The following is a 12,659-nucleotide window of genomic DNA, read 5'->3' on the forward strand; positions in this document are numbered from 1 at the left end:
AAAATTCCAACCTTAAAAATGGAAGGGGAGGCCTCCTATATATAGAAAACCATACAACTTCATCAGAAATATCAATATATATACATGTAAGAAGGTGCATATATCTGTGCCAATAGTTGGCACAGCTGGCAGAAAAATATCTGCAAAACACACTTGTGGCCGGCAACCAGAAGCAGTGGCCAGTAGCCCATAGCAGTGATTGGCAAGCCACAAGAGGTTGCAGGCTTCAAAATCTATGGTTTTGGTCCAAAATAAGGCAACAGGTGTGTAGGGTTTGAAAGGCTCAAAGTTGTGGCATTCCGCTGAGGACTTCGAGCACTTAACAAGCATATACACTCATTATTGGGTGTGCAAGAAGTGACGTCCAAGTTGTAAGGGCAGTCAAAAATTGGGTGTCTGCACCTGTCGGCCACTTGTGTGTTTTTGCAAATATTTATGCCAACTGTGCTAGCTGTTTCCACAGGTGCATGTATTTGCCCACAGGTGTATGTATGGAAATTTTTGAGGAAGTTTCATGCTTTTCTATAAATAAAACACCACCCCTTCTCTTTTTGAGGGTTGGAATTTTGGAGCAAAAATATTTCTCTCTCTACAATTCCCTCTCTCTCTTGCAAATTCTTAAGTCTTTGCCTATACACTCTAAACCAAACCTTGTTGTATTTGAGCTAAGGTATTTTTGAGCTTATTTTGAGCTTTTGAGGGTGTGTAAGTGTTGGTTTGTCAGTTAAAAAGGTTATCTCTTTTCAAGAGGTATAATTCTTGGCTTGTTTCTTTGCTTTATTTGCCATCTTTTCTTCTATTTTTGGGCTATTTATATACTGAATTTTTGAGCTGAAACTTGTGATTTAAGGCCATGAAGGGTGGATGGGTGAATCACCCATCTTTGCACCTCACTTCTCCAACCCTTTTGCCCTTGTGTTTCCCACCTTTTTGTCAACCTAGTTTGAGTTTTTTAATACTGAATCTCAGAGGTTTTTCAAAGGCTAAAATCATGTTTTGAAGTTCCAAAAATGGGGGGGGGGGAGGGGGTGCCTCCCCTCTTTGCGCTTGTTTACTAGCTTAACTTTTAGCTCTTTTGTCTTCAATTTTAGCACTATTTTAAGGTGTTTTAGGATTGTTTTAGTGTTCTTTTTCCATTTATGCCTTGTATTGCAAGCTTGTAATGTAATGGTCCTCATAGGTTTGGAGGTTTAGGCCTTAGCCACCAACCTATTTGAGTTGATAGCATTTATTTCTTGCTTTCCATACTTGTGATCACCTCTAATCACTTCTGCAACCTCCCTCATTTCTTGGCTTTTTCTTTGTTTTGAAATTTGTTTCAAACCAAGAGTTTGTTTAAGCATGAGATTGAGGTATTGTGTTTAATGGTTTAATTCCTTTGGGCGTTCATTACCAACGGCATGGTGTCTCTCTCATGCCCAAAACAATTCATTGTTTGATATTTCTTTCCATTAGAGGACTTAATATTCACTTTTGGACTTAATGGATTAAGGAATGGATGTTAATCAAAATGAAGTAATAAAATTAGGACTAAAAATGATGCAAGGTAATAAAATCAACTTGGGTTCAATTAGACGTTAATTGAACCCATTGAGTCTTGAGTCGTTTCATACTTGTTAGTGATGTAAACGGTTCAAGGGTCAATGTCATCCACTTCCTTTGATTAATCCATGATAGGGAGGAGGTTTTGTTGGTCTTTTATTGTGTATTTATTGAACTGTGTCCCTTGATTCATAAGTTATCATGTAATGAAATTGCATCGATTGATGACTTGCGAATCAAGCCTACCCCTCATTTGAGCTGTTTAATGATAAGGAGAGGTAGGTTGGACAAACATACCTTGAGAATACCTTGTTTGTGCTCTATATGCTTTCTATTGCAGCAGGAGGAACCAGGCTTTAGTGGCCGGCAGACCACTTTTTCTGGATGGCAGGCTACCTTTTGTGGCCAGCTAGCCACTACTTCTGGCCTGCCTGCCACTTATGTCAAATTGAGCAGTAACTTTTTGGAACAGAACAGAGCAGATGTTGAGGTGAACAGATGTTCTAACTATGCAACAGAGGTATTCTGGAAGCAGAACAGTGGGCTTTTCGGGTGGAAATCCATGCATGCAAGAGCATTCCTCGCGTCCTGGGGTTGATTAGTTAGTTTAGTTACTTCTTTTATGTTGTATTCATGTTGTTATTAATTAGTTAATTCTAATTTGTAATTAATTAATTAGTGTAATTAATTAGTTAGTTCCATAGAATAGGTAATTAATTAATTGGTTTTTTAATAACTAGCTAGCATAATTAGTTTATTCAGTTTGTAATGATTAGTTAATTCATTTTGTAATAACTAGTTAATTAGCTTAGCTAGTTAGTTTATTCGGATCCTCTTGCGCGAGGGCATAATTGTAATAATGTGTATGTATTACAACCCCACGTCTTTCTTCCTTTTATTTACCTATATATGATGGTTAGATTCGGGCATCATGTTTCATTTAGCATCTCTCATGCCTTGCATCCATTGTCTTGCATGCATTGAGCTCGGCGCATCATTTTAACTTGCATTGTTAGTTAATACTTCTCTGAGAAGGTGCTTAAACCGCATGCTATCAAATTAATTCACATGTCATAATTAGTAGCTGAGCCTATTAATTGCATATTGCATGTGTTGCATTAGTCATGTTGCATTAGTTAGGGGCATGCATGTTTTTTAGCTCTTTTGTTTCATTTGGCTTGTCTTGGAGTACGAGGTGAGCATTTTTGTACTTTAGCATATCACATGCGTGTGATTGTTGCCATGTCTAACATGCTTGCCATGAGGCTAAGTACTTAATTGATATACTTGTTTGAATACCTGTGGATGAAGGTTAATTGCTTGAATTGTAATAATTTGAGTAATGTACATATGAGATCACTTTTTCAAGTGGTACATATTTAAACAATTTTCAAAAACATACTTGAAATCAAAACGTTCCAATTTTTACAAATTAGTCTATACTTGTGTGCAACACATAGTAAAATTAGCCTAATAATCGGAATAAGAGCATATAATGTAAATAAAAATCACATCATGATTAGTAGAGGCCGATCTTTGATTGGGCGAGTGGGGTGCTCAATTCATGACCTTTCCCTCTCATACCTAAGTTCCCGAGCCAAGATAATCTTGTTGATGACAGACATGTGGCCTTTGGCACGAGTCATAGGTTTCCTAAATTTTTTAAAAATATTTAGGTGGCGACTTTATATCTGGCAAAGCAATCCATTTTTGGCATTTTTTATTCAAAATCGATTTTCCAAAAGATTTGTCAGATTTAGACTCTTTGGTGTTCATTTATTTCACATTGCACTTGTGAGATCAGATTCAGAACCGCGGGAATCCGAACTGTAGGGCTAGTTGTATCCGAAAGGAGCACGAATAGTCAAGCTACAGTTTCTGGCGACTCTACTAGGGAATTTAGAAAACTTTACTCAAACTTCATGATGTGAAATTTTATCTACACTTATATGTTTCTCTGTATTGCATTTACATTGGTGCGCTTAAGTCATTGTGTTTGCCATCTGCTAATCTTGGACGGTTTGCCGTTGGCTTGCCTAAAAGCTTGGTAAAAGGCTGACTGGTCATGGGCTCTGCCATGATGGGAACACAACCTTTGGATCTGGACTACCGCTGTACCGTTTAATCCTCCTTTCACTTCTCGGTGTTAGGTGTGAGAGGTATATTAGGTAGTCTTGCTAAGGTACCCCCTTTTGACCATTTGGCCTAGTTTCATATAGAAAAGCCATAGTGATTTATCCAAACTAGGACATGATGCTCACCTGAAATGCAGGATTAAGTGAAACCGTTTGTGTGAAATAGTGAAACCCTAGTTCCTGACAAAACTAGGATAGGGTAACCCTACCCCACCATAGGGGTGTTTTGGCTCTCTCTTAACTGGTATGTGCTTTACAGTGAAATTGTATAGGAATGTTCATATTAGTGGTACAGTTAGTATATGTTTTGGGGCAGACTACACCGGGGAGTACATTCATTTAGCTGTGATCATGTCTATTCTAGTGAAATTGGACCGAGGTGCTGTCCATTTTCTCTTTTGCTACGTAGTCCTGGAACCATAGTTTCAGAAGGCTTCGATATTCTCCAAGTACTCTGGACTCGTGTCGAAAGACTTTGTAAGGTCGGGGACTTAGTTTAGGGGCAACCAGTGTTTGTTTTACTGCTTCCAGTTAAGGCGAAGGAGGATTAGATAGAATTCACTAGTCCAGTTCCTACAGCAGTCACCTCTCGGCTCACTTGTGTCTAGCCTGGTTCAGGAACAGTCATCTACTTCTAGTCCAGCATAAGAACAGTCACCTATTCCTATGACACATTATCTCCCAGCCAGTATGGAAGAACTGATACACTATTTACAACAGATAATTAAGACATTATAGCATGAAGCAGTCTGTCAAGTCGAGGTTATAACCAGGCTACGGTAACAACAACTGCAGCCAACAGCGGCCTCTGTATCACATGTACCCACTGCAGCTATCCCTGTGCCTGGTTCCATTGCTAATACTACCAATGTCCAAGAAAACTAGGGCAATCCAACAGAGTCAATCCCAGCATAAGCTTCGAAAGCATCGGTTTATTAGACCGAGGCACCATTTGAATTCGAAGTCGATCCAACTGCACTCAAAGTCAACAAATTAGAGAAGTTGTTCAAGAGAGCACAAGGGGTTAACTCCATCCCAGACATAGAGGATGTATACACTAATTCTGCAGTTACATTGTCGGATCGGTTTAAGATGCTGTGCATTGATCGTTTTGACAGCTCCGGGGATCCAATGGTCCACTTCTGATTGTTTTCTGATATCTTACGGTCGATGGGCTTAACTGGACCATAGAAGCTATCTCTCTTTAGTCGCACCATGTCGGGTATAACGGCCATTTGGTATGCTAAGTTTGAGGATTCTGTCAAACAGAATTGGGAGAATATGGGCAAAGCCTTCATTGCTCAGTACTCTTACAATACACAGATTGTGGTCATAACTCGTGATCTCGAGGCAACCCGTCAAGAGCCGAAGGAGGGTTTCTTTAAGTTTGTGACAAGATGGGAGGCCAAAGCTTCGATAATGACCACGAGACCTTCCGAGAAGGATCAAATAAGAATGGTTGTTTGTAATCTACATGGCAAGTTGCTGTAGAAGATGATTGCTCTGCCTCTATTTACCTTTATAGAGCTTCATGAAATGGGGGTTCAAATCAAGGATGCCATCAGACAAGAGATCATTGTGGAAGATAATGAGCCTTTGAAGAAGAATGTTGTTCGCAGTTCCAATGCTACTACCAGTGGTAGCACAGTTGCGAAATGCTCAGAAGTAAACACTGTCACTAGCCCCATAACCACTTCAACTCGGCCCCAAGCCCAAAATTTCCATCCTTTTTACATGAGTCTCTTTCAAGCCTTGAAGACGCTGCTAGAAAAAGGTCACCTAAAGCTCTTAGAACCCTGACCCCTTTCAAATCCTCTTCCACCAAGACATGACCCCGCTAAATACTATGCCTATCATCACAACATGGTCATGATACAAACCGTTGCATCCGCCTCCGTCATAAGATTCAGGATCTTATTGACGAAAAGATTATAATTCCATCAAAAAGACCTCAGGATAACACTAACCCATTACCTCCACACCTCAACGTAATCCATACACTACCATCCACCTACAACTCTAGCATATACATCACCCCAGCCCATTTACCAAAGCCTGAGGTGTTCATTCCAGAAAGCACCGACTTGTGTATGATGGATGCACTTGAACCCCAATCATCTCAAACCCATGAACCCAGTACTTCTGAGCTGATGATAATGATTAAAGATTTGCAAAGAACAGCGGCTGATTTAGCCTTTGAGATTTTGGCTCCATCATCGACCACATCACATGTCAGAAATTTCACGCCAAAAGGCTTCCTAATCTTAGGGCAAGTTGTAATTGAAAATGGCCAACCTAAAGCTATCTCGGGTCTGGGTGATCACATGACAACAACAAATGGGCCTCGCTCTGATATAGTCACCCAATCCCTTGGCAAAGTTGAAGCAAGTGGCAAGAACAAGGTCGAGGCAAGCATTGATCCCTATGAATGCCTTCAGTGGGCTATTGAGGTTTTGAAGGTCAAAGAGTTGAACAAACAACAAGTGCTTGCAGTTGTTACAAAAATTATGGATGACACTTTTGTCGCTTTGGTTGGGAGCGTTCTGAATTAAGGGGCATGCCAGGAAAAGGGATGTCGTACCAAAAACACCAATTTCAGCTCCAATCCTACACCCGTCAGAAATCTCCAAACCCAGTCAACACTTGCTAAGCCCTCCATCAATCCTGTCAGGATTGGTAACCACACCTTTAATCCCCTTTACATGACCTTGTCCAAAGCTCTCTAAATCCTCATAGAGCAAAGCCATCTCAAATCCCTTGATCCTCGGCCTCTCCTTGATCCCCTTCTAGCCAGGTATGAAGCTACCAATTACTGTGTTTTCCATCAACAAACCTGCCATGACACTGATAGTTGTTTTCGTCTTCACTATGAAATACAAGATCTGATTGACAATAAAGTCATCACTTCACCAGGTCCTACAAAGTCTATCGGCACTGGATCGATGAACTTGGGGGGATAATGTGACTATTTTGATCGGGGATGAACCACCTACTGATGGCGCTCATTTTACTCCAGATGTGGGGGATGGCACGCAGTTTTTAGCACTTTGAAAATGCTATTTATTGTACTTTCAGACTTGGGTATTGAGTCAGTCTTGTTGTGTTGTATTGAGTCAGTCTTGTTGTGTCGGAGGTTGGTGATTTCGGGGGTGTTAACTCGAACATCACTCCCCATTTTGATTTTGTTTGTCTTTTACACTCTTTCTTTTGCGTCTGTTTCTACCATTGAGCCAGTTGAGCCAGCAGATCTGAATGAATTGTAGTTAGTTTCACTTACTTCTCTGTACCTATAAATCATTGCATTGACCAAAGCTTTGCAAAACTTTTCTAACATTGTGATGAAAACAAAGAGGGAGGAATTCCTCAGGATTTGTAAAAATTTGATCAACTGAGAGGAAGAGAGGCGTGTTAAGCCCTTAATGAATGAGATCATGTCTGTTAATGTGAGTACTGAGAAGGATCCTAGCTTGATCCAGATTAGTTCTACATTGTCTTTAGAGGGGCACGAACGACTAGTCACTTTATTAATAGATTTCAAACAATGTTTTGCGTGGTCCTACGAAGACATGCCTGGAATTGGTCTTAAGAGTGTACAGCATAGGATCACTCTCGGCCTCGAGCCTTGACCCCTTTACTTTCAAACCTTGAACTTTGTTTCAAAATGTTCAACAATCAATCACAATATGAGGCTTGCATGGTCGACTTGGAAACAACCTTTAAACTAGGGGTAAGAAGGTTAGATGTCATCAAAGGAAACTTGCATGGTTGGATAAGAAACAACTCTTGAACTAGGGAGCAAAAAGGTTAGATATGCTCAAAAATTCAAAAGTGGGTCATTTCTCAAACCAATAGAGATTGGCAAGAAAGCCAAATCCCAAAATCTGAGAGAAGAAAATTTTTACTGGAGGACAATCAAGTTCCTATCCACGACACTAGGGGCAAATTCAGACCCAATTAGATGGGCCATTACATCATCAAGACTACGTCATCAGCGAACAACAGCCATTTTCTTGGATTCAGATGGCTTAGAGATCATACGACCGATCAATATGGACAAGTTAAACTTTTCTATCCTTGAGAGGCTCGCTAGGCCGAAAACCCGAAAGGGCGACCTAGACAAAAGTTACAGCAAGAAAAAGGAAAAAAGAAAAGAACAAAAATAAAAAAAGAAGGAAAAAAGAAGGGAAAAAAAATGGAAACAAAACCAAAAGCAAAGAAAAAGAAGAAAAAAAAATGAAAAAGGAAAAATAGAGCTCCCAAGATTGAAAACCCAAAAAGGCAGCTTATGCAAAAGTTAGAGCATAAAAGGAGGGCGTTAATACCCGAGTGCACCTTAACCTGGGAACTACGTACGGCCTGATTCCTATCTTTGGGATACGTAAGCAACTTCATCCTGAAGTTCGGCCCCAACTATTTTTAACCTGCTTGTCTCATTCATGTTGGTTGGCTTATCCTTATTCAAACTCGGCTATCCTAATCATGTGCAAATTGGCTCATTTTCGTGCTCATCTTCGTTCAAAATCGATTGTCTTATTCCGTTAGAAGATTCAGCTGCAAGACAAATCAAGTTCAAATTTGAGGTTGTGCATCTCAAGGGTTAATTTCTCGTTGGTCGAGTAGTGGCCATTTGCAAAAATAGTTTTGAAGATTTTTAGTAAAGCTGACTAATTTTCTCGCAAATTATTCTATTTTTCCAAAACTGGACCATTTCTTGGACCCAAAAAAGAAAATTTTCAGTGCACATAGCCTGATTTACATGATTTCAAAGCAGAAAGTCGAACAAGCATGTCAATCTAACTCTCATGTTGGTCAAAATTGTTTTGGCAGAAAGTCAAAAACAAAAAATGGTCAAAATGATGAACTAGGGGCACAGTCGAGTCAGATTTTTTGTCTTTTCCCCATCGTCAATGTATTCTCCAAAAAGGGCACAACTGAAGCTAACAGTAGAGGCCAAAAAAACTCTCTCATCCTCCAAGAAGTGAGGTATCGAGCCAAGTGTGAAGCACAGATTGGAAATGAAGTTGGATGTTCGACCCCTTCATTTGGACGGGTTTGATTACACCCATATTGGTGTCTGAACCGGAATGGGGAAGTAAAAAACGCAATGTGTGAGACCAATCAATTGTATACCAGGCCAGTGGGACATGCTGTAACTCATCTCAGTCAAGTTAAGCCAAGGGCATCACCAACCGATGTTAGTTGCAGATCTGCTACACATCTAGTCGCACCACAACCTCTCTGTGGGAAAACTCACTACTTATGAGCAAAAGAAGAAGAATCTAGCAGAAGACTAGGGGCAAAGGTCCACAACTTCCAACTAATCCATCAACCACACTTGGTGAGAATTAAAAAAATAAGAGAGATTAAAGAAAGAGAGATGTGCGCTAAGAGAAAAAGTAAGGAAAGGGTTTTTCAGAGAAATAGAGTTTGAGTGCCAAAGTGATGTGAGAATCGTAAATAAGAAAGGGTGGGAAACAATACCTAGAGAAGTTTTTGGGCTCCTCGTGAACTGAGAGGTCTCCCATCAGTGGAAAACATCTAAGTGTTGTGTTTGTTATTTTTGTTTGGCTCGATTCTTATTTTGAGTCGTTATGAGTGTAAATAGACGTGTTTAGATTGTTTTTACTTTGTTTTTCCTTTGTTGAGTTGTGTACTGTGGTCAATCGTAGGCTCAATACCTGGTTAAGAACTCATTCTTGGTTTCAATTGCAAAAATAAGTTGTTTTCTACTCAGAGTGCTATCTCATTCCCAACAGGATGTACAAAACAAAATTCCTTCTTTCATAAATTGTAGGGTCCAACCTCAATCAACAGAGAGAGCAGTCGAACAAGGACTTATATGAAGTTACATAGGTTTTGGACTACAAAACAAAAGAAAAGAGGGAAAATTTAGAGCATCTTAGTGTGTTTCAACTTTAGAAAATTCCAAGTTTGCATCCCGGATGCACTTTTTAGGCCTTGTCATTTCTCTAAAGTATGAATGTGCCTCGACCTCAAGCTCAAGCCTACTTCAAGCCAGAATAGCAATCAAAATTGCTCTCCCTGAACGCTATTCCCTACCAAAGGCGTCTTGCCTTTTTTGTAATGAGTTCCTAGGAGACCAACTGCGATGGTGGAAACCAGAGTTCGAATGACGATGCCTAGAACGCAAAGGTTTAGAATTTTCGAGACTAAAGTCTAGTTTAAATACCTAGGGGTATATCATTGGCTTGAAATCTATATGGCAGTCCCATGTATGCGCCTCAATTCTGGATATTGAACCAATCTAGTCTGTCACCCTATTGGAGAATAGGGAAAGTTATGAACGTGATCAGGAAGAAAATCGGCATTCGTGGCTTCCACATGAAGGTGTTATCCCTTGTCAGCATTTGGGGGCCTTTGAATTGTGAGTTGAAACTAAGAGTTCGAAGAACACAAAAGGGAGATTCCTATCAGTGTAGAGCAGTTCATCGCCACTCACCCTGAGTGGTTTTCTCGAGACTTTTTTCACAATTTTAGCGTGTTTGAAATTTTTCTCAAGACGCATGGAACGCGACCTTGAGCGGTTTTCTCAGGACCTCTTTTCACGATTTCAGCATGGTTTGAGTGTTCCTTTCCTCACACGATTTCAGCGTGTTTGGAATTTATCTCAGAACGCGTGGAATGTAACTCTTAGCATTTTTCTGAATACATCTTCTCACGAATTCAATGTGGTTAGAGTGTTCATTTCCTCACACTATTTCAACGTATTTGGAATTTTTCTCAGAGCGCGTGGAACACAACCCTAAGCGGTTTTCTCAGGACCTTTTCTTACAATTTCAGCATGGTTTGAGTGTTCCTTTCCTTACATGATTTCAGCGCATTTGGAATTTATCTCACGATGCGTGGAACGCAACCCTTAGTGGTTTTCTCAGGACCTCTTCTCACAATTTCAGCATGGTTTGAGTGTTTTGTTCTTTACACGATTTCAGCGTGTTTGAGATTTATTTTTCTTCTTCTCATGATTTCAGCATGATCAGAGTAACTCAGGATGCGTGAAACGCGACCCTGGGCGGGTTTTATCTTGGGACGTGTGAAACGCGACCCCTGAGCCGTTTTTCTTCTCTTCTCACGATTTCAGTGTGATTAGAGTATCTAAGGACACGTGAAACGCGACCCTGAGCGGTTTTGTTTTTTTATCTCAGGACACGTGAAACGCGACCGTGAGCGGTTTTCATCTCAGGACGCGTGAAAAGCGACCCTGAGTGGTGTTTTCTTTCCTCTTCTCACGTTTTGGCGTGGTTAGAGTGTGTTTTGGATTTTTTTGCATGGAACCTATGTTGGTTTTAAGCTTGAAGCTGCTCATTCATATGTTGTTATCTTGTTATTGCTTATTGCATCATCTTGCATGATCATGAGTTTTCAAAATAGCCGATTTCGCGAAGCGTGTGAGTCTAGCTTTAAAGTATCTTTGTGTATATCATTTGTATCTTGCTCCAGAACTATGCTGGTTGATTCCTTTCAAAGGGATACGTAGGCAGCTTGCGAGCGCAACCATTTAATTTGTGTCTTGATTGTTTGCCCAAGTCTTACGGCCTTATCAAAATGGGTTGTCTTCGGGCTTTGACATTCACTTACGTCATTTCATTACTTCGAGTTCTGTCAAAGAGGGGCAACTGTAGACACCCCATTTTGACCGCCCTTATAACTTAGGTGTCACCGCTTGCGTACTCAATGATGAATTTATATATGCTTGTTGAGTGCCCGAAGTCCTCAGCAGAATGCCATAGCTTTGAGCCTTCAAACCATACACACATTTTGCTCTGGACCAAAACCACAGTTTTTCAAACCTAAAAACCCTGGGACCTACAGGCCCACTAGTGTGGGCTGCCGGCTACCAATGTGGGCTGTCGGCCAACATTAGTGGCCGTGCAGATATTTATGCCAACTGTGCCAGCTGTTTCCAATGGTGCATGTATCTGCCCACACGTGTATGTATGGATATTTCTGAGGGAGTTTCATGTTTTTCTATAAATAGAAGACCTTGCCTTCCATTTTTTAGGGTTAGAAATTTTAGAGCAAAAATATTTCTCTCTCTATAATTCTCTCTCTCTCTCTTGCAAATTCTTAAGTCTTTGCCAATACACTCTAAACCAAACCTTGTGGTATTTGAGCTGATATACTTTTGTTTAAGCTCTTGAGGGTGTGTAAGTGTTGGTTTGTCGGTTAAAAAGGGTATCTCTCTTCAAGAGGTATAATTCTTGGCTTGTTTCTTTGCTTTATTTTCCATCTTTTCTACTATTTTTGGACTGTTTATATACTAAATTTTTGGGCTGAAACTTGTGGTTTAAGGCCATTAAGGATGGAGGGGTGAATCACCCTTCTTTGCACCTCACTTCTCAAGCCTTTGCCCTTGTGTTTTCCATCTTTTTGTCAACTTTTTTTGAGCTTTTTAATACTGAATCTCAAAGGTTTTTCAGAGGCTAAAACCATGTTTTGAAGTCCCAAAAATGGAGGGGGTAGCCTCCCCTCCTTGTGCTTGTTTACTAGCTTAACTTGCTCCATGTTGTAGCTTACTCTTTTAGCTCTTTTGTCTTCAATTCCCGCACTATTTTTAGGTGTTTTAGGACTGTTTTAGTGGGCTTTTTCCATTTATGTCTTGTATTGCATGCTTGTAGTGTAATGGTCCTCATAGGTTTGGAGGTTTAGGCCTTAGCCACCAACCTATTTGAGTTGATAGCATTTATTTCTTGCTTTCCATACTTGTGATCACCTCTGATCACTTTTGCAACCTCTCTCATTTCTTGGCTTTTTCTTTGTTTTGAAAGTTGTTTCAAACCAAGTGTTTGTTTAAGCATGAGATTGAGGTATTGTGCTTAATGGTTTAATCCCTTTGGGGTTTATTACCAACGGCATGGTGTCTCTCTCATGCCCAAAACAACTCTTTGTTTGATATTTCTTTCCATTAGAGGACTTAATCTTCACTTTTGGACTTAATGAACTAAGGAATAAATGGTAATCAAA

Source organism: Camellia sinensis, chromosome 1, assembly GCF_055761805.1.
Source record: "Camellia sinensis isolate YWXY chromosome 1, ASM5576180v1, whole genome shotgun sequence".
Taxonomy (NCBI): Eukaryota; Viridiplantae; Streptophyta; class Magnoliopsida; order Ericales; family Theaceae; genus Camellia; species Camellia sinensis.